Genomic DNA, 10,947 nt, shown 5'->3' with positions numbered 1-10,947 from the left:
TGATATGGAAAACAGAGTTAGGAAAGATAATTTAAAAATTATTGGAATATCTGAAAGTCATGACCAGGAAAAGAGCCTTGACATCATTTTCAAAGAATTACTACAGGAAAATTGCCCTGATATCCTAGAAGCAGAGAGCAAAATAGAAATGGAGAGAATCCACCGATCTCCCCCAAGAAAGAGATCCCAAAAAACCAACCCCTAGGAATATTATAGTCAAGTTCCAGAACTTCCAAGTCAAAAAGAAAATATTACAAACAGTTCAAATATCGTGGAGCTGCAGTCAGGATTACACAGGACTTAGCTAGCAGCAACTACATTGGAAGCTCGTAGGGTTTGGAATACAATATACCGGAAGGCAAAAGAGCTTAGAATGCAACCAGGAATCAACTACCCAGCAAAACTGAATGTCCTCTTCCAGGGAAAAAGATGGACTTTCAATGAACCAGGGGAATTTCAAATGTTCCTGTTGGAATGGCCAGAGCTGAACAGAAGGTTTGATCTTCAGATACAGGACTCAGGTGAAGCATAGAGATAGGAGAAGGGGAGAAGGGGAAACTATGAGGGACTTAATGATGATGAACTGCATGTATTCCTGCATAGAAAAATGACACTGATAATACTCATATGAACCTTCTCAGTTAATAGAGCAGGTAGAGAGAGCTTTTATAGATGAAGCACAGGAAAAAACTGAATTTGAAGATTAAAATATGGTGTAAAAATGGAGTCAATAGAAAAAAAGGAAATGTAATGGGAGAAAGAAAAAGGAAAGGGGGAATAGACCAAGATATTTCATATAATAAGATTTTCTTTATTCTTTTTTTTTTTGTAAGGCAAACGGGGTTAAGTGGCTTGCCCAAGGCCACACAGCATTAAGTGTCTGAGACTAGATTTACTCTTGACTCCAGGGCCGGTGCTTTATCCACTACGCCACCTAGGCGGCCCTTGATTTTCTTTATTCCAATGAGCTATTGCAATGATATGGAAGGGGGGAAGGCAAGGGGGAATGAGGGAATCTTTGCTCTCATCAGAGGTGGCTAGGAGAGGAAACAGCATATATACTCAATGGGGTACAGACATCTGGAGTAAGGAGGGGGGGACAAGGGGGAAGGGGTGGGGCTGTGAATGATGGAGGAGAGGATGGACCATGGGGGTAGAGTGGTCAGATGTAACACATTTTCTTTTTTACTTCCTGCAAGGGGCTGGAATTGAATGGCCTGTCCGGGACCATAGGGCCAGGTGGATGCTGGGTAAGGGGTGGTATGTGGGTTCGGGGCCTCTTGGTCCCAGGGCTGGGGATCTGTCTGCTGTGCCACTCAGCTACCCTACAGCAGAGTCAGAGTGAAAGGAGAGAGAAAACATAGTACATGGTAGTAGAGAAATACAAAAGGAGGGAGTTGCAATCAGCAATGGCAATGGTGGAAAAATATGGAAGTAACTTTTGTGATGGACTTATCATAAAGAATGTGATCCACCTGGTGGTGTTGAAACACAGACTGAAGCACATTTTTTATTATTATTATTTGGGGGGGGGTGCAGGGCAAATGGGGCTAGGTGGCCTGCCTGGGGCCACATAGCAGGGTGATCGTTGGATGTCTGAGGCCGGATTTGGAACCGGGTGCTCCTGGCTCAAGGGCCAGTGCTCTGTCCACCACCCAGCCGCCCCTACTATTATTACTATTTTATTTTAAGTCTTTTTTTTCTTTTTTTGGTTTATGCAGGGCAGTGGGGGTTGGGGTGGCTTGCATGTCATACAGCTGGGTGATTGTTGGGTGTACAGGGCCGGATATGAGCTTGGGTGCTCCTGGCTCCAGGCCTGGTGTTCTGTCCACTGTACCACCTGGCCATACCTACAATTATTACTATTATTTTTTTATTTTAATTTTAATTTTTTTCTCTCCCCTTTACTTTACCACTCAAGTGACTCTATATTTTTTGGGGGGAGGAGGTATTTTGTTTACTCTTAAAGAAGAATATTTTATTAATGTATTAAAAAAATGGTACAAAATGATAATAAATATTAAATTAAAAAATTAAAAATAAGAAAAAAGAGACAAACTAAACAATGGTATAATTAGATGGATTCAAAACTGGATGAAGGGTTAGACCTAGCACGTAATCATCTTTAGTGGTTCAAAGGCAGCATGGAAGGGCTCCAATTCAGGGATTCTGAGGTTTAACATTTTTATCAAGACTGATCAAATTTACAAATGGCACAAAACTGAGAGGAATAGCTAACACACTACATGTGGCAGAAAGAATCCAGAAAAACCTTGACAAGCTAGAATACTAGGCTGGGCCTACCATGATGAAATTTAATGTTATAAGGGTTCAAAGATAAATTTCAGAAATATAATATGAGGCAACAACTTATCTGAAAAAAGATAAGGAATTTTTCTTGGAATGAAAGCCCAATGTAAATAAACACTGGTGATATAACAGTCAAAAAAGCTAATGCTAACTCACATTGAAATAATGAAGACCTCATGTCCAGGACTAGTAAGTAGGTCATAGATCTACTATAATCCAGCCTAGTCAGTCTAAATATGAAGACTATATATAATCACATGAAAAAATGCTCTAAATCACTATTGATTAGGGAAATGCAAATTAAAACAACTTTGAGATATCATCTCCTACCAATCAGACTGGCTAAAATGATAGAAGGGCAAAACAATAAATGTTGAAGGGGATGTAGAAGAACTGGGACACTAATGGGACACTGTTGGTGGAACTATGAATTGATTCAACCATTCTGGAGAGCAACCTAGAATTATGTCAAAAGAATTATAAATCTGTATATACCATTGACCCAACAATACTACTATTAATTCTGTTTCCCAAGGAGATCAGGAAAAAAGGGGCAAAACAACTTGTGTGTTCTAAAATATTTATAGCAGCTCTCTTTGTAGTAGCAAAGAACTGGAAATTGAGTCCATCAAATGGGGAATGGGTAAACAACTTGAAGTATATGATTAGGATAGCATACTACAGTGCTATAAGAAATGATAAGCATTTTAAAATGTTACTTTAAAATAACATGGAAAAACTTGCAAGAAATAAGGAAGAATAAAATGAGAAGAACCAAGAGAACACTGTATACACTAATAGCAGTATTGTTTAAAGAGTAACTGATGACCAAGTTATTGAGTATCATAAATATTGAAATCAACTACAAAATGACCTATGAAGGAAGATGCCAGAAAAGAACACTAGAAAACTGATAAACAGAAGAATGTATAGTATAGTTTTGCGTGTGTGTGTGTGTGTGTGTGTGTGTGTGTGAGAGAGAGAGAACTTTAAAAAAAAGGAAAGAAAAAAACAGAAGGCAGCCAGAATAGTGAAGGGTTTTAAATTCATGCCATATAGGGAGCAGCTAAAGGAACTGAGCTACTTAAAAGTGGAATAAGTCCTCCTTCTTCAACAAAGGATGGATAGGGGTGGCTAGATGGAACAGTGGATTGAACAGTGGCCTTGGAGTCAGGAGTACCTGAGTTCAAATCCAGCCTCAGACACTTGGGCAAGGCACTTAACTCCACTGCCTTGCAAAAACAAACAAACAACAACAACAACAAAAAAAAACAAACAAAGGAAGGATGGCTACTTATCAGGTAAATTCCTGCTTATGAATGAGCTAGTTTAGAGGTCCTTGAAGTCTCTTCCCATTCAGATTCTTGTAATTTTGAAGTTTTGTGTGAGAACAAGGAAGATGAGATGGGTGCCATGTCTCCAAAGGAACTGGGCCTCAGGAAATTATACTTTTTTTTAGGCAATATAATTAGGCTTAAGTGAGGTATATCCCATTAAGGAAAACAATCTCTAAAAAAAGTTTCAGGGCAGAAGAGAGACCCCTGCAAGTGGGTTAACATGTCAGGAAATGGTTGCCATGGAAGTTGATGGTATGAAATGGGGGTTTCACCCTAGTTTTCCTTAAATCTTGGACAAATTATCAGTCCTTTCAAGATTCAACTCTGTTAAAGCCTTGCATGAAAGTATTCCAAGAAAAGGGGCTAATCAACATTCTCCTCAATTAGACTGACAATTCAATGCATCTTGCTTTAAAGATAAAGGAGAAGTTTTCAGGAGACCATTTGAATTTAAACTTGTGTTTCAGGTAGGGGAACTGAAAGAAAATATTAAGTTATAAAAGTAGACAGTTTATCTACCCTGGCAAAACCCTGAAGGTGGAAGAAGAAATGATTGGAGTGGCAATCAGTACCAACTAGGGGAAATGACGAAGTAGAACTGTAAGCCTTAGAAGAAAATGATGGGGGGGGGGCGCCAAGATGGCATGGTGAAGGCAGCATTTCCAGTGAACTCCGATCCCCCAAACCCCCAAAAAACAAAGGATGGCTCTAGCCAAAATTTGGAGGGGTAGAACCCACAGAAAGATTGAGTGATACATTATCCCAGTCCAAGATAACTTAGAAGTTCCGCAGGAAAGGTGTGTTTCACCAGGACCAGGGATGCAGCAGCTGGAGCGCAGCGCAGCCCAGCGTAGCCCAGCCCAGTGATCATGGGCAAAAGGTGAGAGAACCCTGCTACACCAGAATGAGTATGGAGTGAGGAGCACTGGCCACAGAATCTGTGGTGAGAGTCGGGGAAAAAACAGCCTGCACTCCAGAGCCCATAAGGGAAGTCTGCAGATATTTCTCTGCTCTCCCTGGGGTAGAACTCCGCTGTTTGCCTACACTCTCATATTGCAGTTTGGGCTTCCATACTAAAGAACCAAGCTGGATCTCTCCTTATAGCCCCAGGGTAAAGGGTAGTGCTCTGGTCATCTACATATCAAAGGACAGGCTAGAGAGCATAAGACCTTGGAGGAATAAAGGTCCCAGTGGGGTGTCCCCCCCCCACAAAAAAAAAAACCCAAAGCCTTGGAAGTGCTGTAAATTAGTCTTGGGCTGAGGAAATGAGTAAACAACAGAAAAAGAAGAATCTGACCATAGAGAATTATTTTAGTCCCATGGAACATCATAACACATACAGAGATGATGACAAAAATCAAAGCTTCCATATCCAAAACCTTCAAGAGAAATAGAAAATGGGCTCAGACTATGGATGAGCTCAAAAAAGACTTTGAAAAGCAATTAAGGGAGGTGGAGGAAAAAATGGGAGGAGAAATGAGAGCAATGAAAAAAAATCATGAAAACCAAACCAACATCTTGGTGAAAGATATACAAAAAGATACTGAAGAAAATAATGTTAAAAACCAGTTTAGGCCTAATGGAAAAAAGCAAAAGAAAAGGCAAATGAGGAAAAGAATGCCTTAAAAAGCACAACTGGCCAGCTGGAAAAGGAGATAAAAAAGCTCTCTGAAGAAAATAACTCCTTCAAATGCAGAATGTAACTAAAGGAAGCTGATGACTTTGCAAGAAATAAAACTCTTCCCAAAAAGCCAAAAATTAGAAGAAAATGCAAAATCTCACTGGAAAAACAACCAACTTCAAAAACAGATCCAGAAGAAATACTTTAAAATTATTGGGCTATCTGAAAGCCATGACCAGGAGAAGAGCCTAGACTTCATTTTTCAAGAAATAATACAGCAAAATTGCCCTGAGATCCTAGAAGCTGAGGGTAAAATAGAAATCGAGAGAATTCACTGGTCACCCCATGAAAGAGATCCCAAAAGAAAAACTTCCAGGAATAATATAGTCAAATTCCAAAACTCCCAAATCAAAAAGAAAATTCTAAAAGCTGCCAGAAACAAACAATTCAACTACCGAGGCTCCATAGTCAAGATTACACAGGATCTGGCAGCATCTACATTAAAGGTTCATAGCAATTGGAATATGATATTCCAGAAGGCAAAAGATCTTGGTTTACAACCAAGAATCAACTACTCAGGAAAACTGAACATCCTCTTTCAGGGGAAAAGATGGACTTTCAATGAAATATGAAACAGGGGACTTTGAAACTTTCCTATGGAGATGACCAAAGCTGAACAGAAAGTTTGACCTCCAAGTACAGGACTCTGGTGAACCATAGAGGGAGTGGAAGAGAGGGACTAACTATGAGGAACTTGATGATGTTGAACTGTTTGTATTCCTGCATGGAAAGAAGATATTGATAACTCAAATGAACTTTCTCATTTATAAGAGCTGTTAGAAGGAGCATATATAGACAGGACATAGGAAGGAGTGGAATATAAAGGTATGATGTGGTAAAGGGATGGAGTCAATGGCTGATAGGGGAAAAGTCCCGGGAGGAAGGAAAAGGAGCTGAGGAAGAAGCTGAGAGATTTCACAAAAGAGTCAAGAAAAAACTTTTTCAATGGAGTGGAGTGGGGGGAAGGCAAGGGGGAATGAGAGCCTTCATTCTCATCGGAAATGGCTCAAGGAGGAAATGACACACACACTTAATAGGGTGAGGAAATCTTTCTTGCCCTGGAGAAGGATGGGAGGAAAGGGATGGGATGAGGGGGAAATGCAGGGAGGGAAGGGGGGAATAGGTGATAGAAAAGAGGAAAGATCAAGGAAGAGGGTACTCAGATTCAACACACTTTCGGAGAGCCAGGATGAAAGGAGAGAAAGAACAGAATAAATGAGAGTGGGAAGAAATAGTGTAGAGGTACAGCTAGTAATAGCAACTGTGGTAAAAATATTGAAGCAACTTCTCTGGTGGATTTATGATAAAGAAAGCAACTCACCCCAGAGACAGAGCCACTGAAATCTGAACACAGACTGAAGTACAATTATTTTTTCCTCTCTCTATTCTTGAGGTTTCTCATCTTCTGGAGGGCAAGGCATGTTTATTCTTATGCTTACTCTTTTAACATTTAATTTACATCAATGCATGGCATGGAAACAATGTAGAGACTGTCAGACAGCCTTGTGGGGGTGGGGAAGGGGGGGGGATTGTAGAATTAAGAACCTTGCAAAAAAATGATGGGTACATATTACTACTGTATATAACTAGAAAACAAATAAAATGTTTTTTAAAAAAAGAAGAAAATGACCGGTCTGCAACAGGAAAAGTCATAAAATCCTTTCTTTTTGCAATGCCACTGGCTCAAGAAGATAGTAACCTAGCACCAATAAGTAGTAACAAGCAAAGGAAGACCCCCCCCCAAAAAAAAAGAGATTCTAAGATATATTGATCTAGTAAGAAGGCAGGTCAGTTCCTACATCTTCAGGGGTAGAAAAGGGGGATAGTGAGCTTAGAAAAGGGAGGCTGGTACCTTAAAACAGCAAAGTAGAGTGACTGCTGTCCAAGGTTCTAAACAGAGGCTTCAGTCCCTTTCACAATCTGAGACTGCTTGCCCTTGATTAGATATAAGAGAAATCAGAGCCTTAGGTTATTTTTCTAGCAGTATTATTAGTTAAGTTAAAGTCAACACATAAGATTGGACCTCAGGACTAGAGTAGTGTCTACAACCAGAAAAGGTTTCTCTCAATTATTAATAAGCAGAAGGTCACAAAATACTTTTCTGGCTTTTGCTTCTTAAGCAATTTTGAATGATTTTTACCCATGAATGAGAATCATTAATGTTAGAGAGCCTTTAGAGTGTATTACTTCCAGACAAATGTTGTTTTATAATCAAGAGTAAAAGCCTATGGGACCTCAGAGACTTGTCACTTTCAGTCAAGAACTAAAAAGGAAGGGCTAACTACAAACCAGGGGTTAACAAATAATAGCCCAAAGCCAGTTTGCCTGTTTTTCTAGATCTGCAAGCAAAGGCTGGTTTTTTTTTTTTACATCTTCTAGTTCACTACTATTAGAGATCATCATTCTCTCTGTATTCTATTTAATTGGTTTTTGCAAGGCAGTGGGGTTCAGTGACTTGCCCAAGGTCACACAGATAATTAAGTATCTGAGGCCAAATCTGAACTCAGGTCCTCCTGACTCCAGGGCTCTTGCTTCATCCACTGTGCCACCTAGTTGCCCCAAAATCATCATTCTCCCAGCCTGCCTTGTTACATTTTAATCAAAAGGTACCCAAATGAAGATCAAGTCAACAAATATTTGGAGGTGCTCATTATGTGTTAAGTGCCGGGGATAGATATATATATATGCAAAAAGACAGACAGATCCTGATCTGAAGGAGCTGACATTATAATGGAGTTGAAAAGCTTAAATGGGGAAGACATCCACACAGGATCCCTGGTGGTAAAGTCTGGAAAATAAAGGATGGTTGGTTCAGGAGGAGGAGAAAGGGGCTATATAAGTGGAGGGAGAAGTAGTAACGCATTCTCCAAGATTTTATAAAAATGAGAAAATAAACACATAGGTCAGCAATTATGTTGTCTTGATCACTTTTTCTGATCTAATTTTCTTCCATGCTTTTGGAATCAATCTCTCTCTCTCTCTCTCTCTCTCTCTCTCTCTCTGACAAAGGTATCCCTCTATGTGTTCAAGATAGGGTTAAGTAAATAGTGTGATATAGTCTTCCTTCCCTAGAGGTAGATCTGCTTCCTTATATAGAGCATTGTGAGAATCAAAGAATTTATCTTAACACAGTGGTTGCTCAATCAATAAGTCAATACAAGATAATTTGAGGAAGAGAGCATCAACAACTTATTTATGGATATGGTTCTATCTCCTCTCCAATAGATTGTGAGCTTCTTAAGGGCAAGTGCTTTCTGCTCCAGAATTAAGTACCACCTTGTACAAAGCAGACATTTAAGAAATGCTTGACTTCAGTTGAAAATTATGCAATTAATCGATGAGAAAAATCATCACCAGGTTACATTAGTAAAATTTTATTATTCCCTCTCATTCATATAGACTCACTACTATTTGCTTTTTTTTTTTTTTGCTGGCAGATAGATAGTCCCCAGGAAAGAGTAACACAAGGCAAATTATACTTCCATTACAGAAAGAGAATGTACTAGTAGTAACTGTGAAATGTTATTCTACTTGGAAGAAATTCTGTAGTTACTAATAAAGTAATTTGTCAAATTAGCACTTCTCAGGGGACAATCAAATTTCTGGTCTTGGTCATGTTTCATTTCACTATGTTCACCTAGTCTTTTCATTGCCTGGCCCAAGTTAATTTAGAACTTCTATTGCACTAAAGAAAAAGAGCAAGATGGAACACTAACAAGAGATTAAAGACTTGGCTAAAGTTGACAAGATGACTATCAGAGAGGTGGAATGCAACTTCTAATATGTCACTGGCCAGTGATCTGAAGCAGGTACTCCAGCTGCTAGCTATCAAGAGTTTCAAAGGAACTTTAGGAAGTGCAAGCTTTCTAGTGTATAATGCTGAAAGTAATCCAAGAGATGGTATCTGTAATAGAAGACATCTTTTTTTTTTTCAGGTCAATTAACTCTTAAAAGTTAGAGATCAGTGCCAAATATCTGACACTTAAAAATAGTTTCAGAAATAATATCTTAGGGGCAGCTAGGTGATGCAATGGACAGAACACCAGCCTGGAAGTCAGGAGAACCTAAATTCAAAATAGGGCCTCAGACATTTGAAACTTACTAGCTGTGGTGGGCAAGTCATGCTCCACCAAAAAAATAAAGAGAAAAGAAACAGCATCTTATCAAAAAAAATTAACATTAGTTAAGATAATAGTATTAAAAGGCCAAGTATACATTTTGATTCCCAGAAGACCAGATAACTTCCAGGGGAGAAACTATTCAAAAGCAATCACAAACTACACCCTAATCCAATGGTTCACAAAGAGTGATCTTGAGTACTGAGATCCATTAAGAGGGTTCTCAAAGTCAAAACTATTTTCCTAATAATACTAAGATGTTTTAATTTCTAATATAGTAAATGTTGACAGATATAAGCCATATAAATAAAAGTTCAAAAACTGCTACCTTAACCTAAATATTGCAAGCTTGAGAGTTGAGGTAGGGGATAGGAGATAAAGGGGGATAAGTAGTCAGTCAGGAGCTGGGGTCAGTTTCCACCTTTCATATTACCTGTATAATACTGTGCAAGGTTATCCCACCTCCTTAAGTAGGTCTCAGTTTCCATATTTGTAAAATAAGAAGGTTGAACTAGACAGCCTGTTTCAGCTCTCAATCTATGACCTGGTGGACATCTATGAGCCTTAGGAGGGAGAAAGGCTTCTTTGGAAGAATTGGTGTTTGATTTATATCTTAAGATATGAAGTATCTCAAAAGGATTATCTTAGAAGACAGAGAACAGGGCACAGCTTCCTCCTAATAAAAATAACCAAATAAAAAGACTCCAAATATATGAGGACCGAAGAAAAAAATAGGTGTGGGGGGGGGGGGGGGGAAGACCTCCACAATCTAATTTTTTCTAGAAAAAACAAAAACAGCAGCTCAGTGGTATTTCCTCCCAATATTCCCACCTCCCTAAGATGCTTGTAGTAACTATACTTTTAGGCATTGACTTCTGGATTACATACACCTTTATAAGAGCAAGGTGGTAGGGGAATGACTAAATCCAAGTACCAAGTAAAACACCCCAAAAACAGGAGAAAAGGAAAATGAATTGTTGTGCCAGCAGTATAAAGCTGGGAGGGAGGGAAGTAGCCCTGGCTACAAGTATTTGCACAGCAAACAGACAGATCTAAATACAGAGGGTTAGAAAAGAGACACTCAACCATGAAAGATTCTGAGCTCAACCCTCAGCATTGTCCTGGGTGATAGCACCCCATCACCAACCAATTATCTCCTCAACTAAAACCCCGTCTTAGACAGCCCAGGGGCTGAAAAACATACAGTCTCAGAAAAGTATGAGACCCTGAAGCATGTACCAAGAGTGGAAGTGACAAGGGAAGAGTGACAAAAAGACAACTCCAGTGACCTCTTAAAGCCTACTGGAAGAAACAACCTAGTTAACCTCACCCCTTGAGGCTCACAGCAATTGTTCAGTCTTTAGTCTTCAAGAACAGGAGGCATGGGCTGCAAATATTCTAACAAAGACATTCTTTATAATCCTGCTTTGAAAGTCAAATGTAAAATAAAGGATATAGTATGATGCTACTGCACAATTTTGTAAGAAACATTACACAACCA

At 39.3% G+C, this 10,947-nt stretch overlaps 1 protein-coding gene across 4 annotated transcripts in view; it reads right to left on the bottom strand.

Annotated features, from left to right (window-relative positions):
- The window catches only part of EYA3 (EYA transcriptional coactivator and phosphatase 3), a 121,260-nt gene that overhangs the window by 90,744 nt on the left and 19,569 nt on the right, over nt 1-10,947 (bottom strand). The window lies entirely within an intron of this gene.

This window comes from Macrotis lagotis, chromosome 1 (assembly GCF_037893015.1).
Source record: "Macrotis lagotis isolate mMagLag1 chromosome 1, bilby.v1.9.chrom.fasta, whole genome shotgun sequence".
Taxonomy (NCBI): Eukaryota; Metazoa; Chordata; class Mammalia; order Peramelemorphia; family Peramelidae; genus Macrotis; species Macrotis lagotis.
This window is presented reverse-complemented; position numbering and strand designations above follow the sequence as displayed.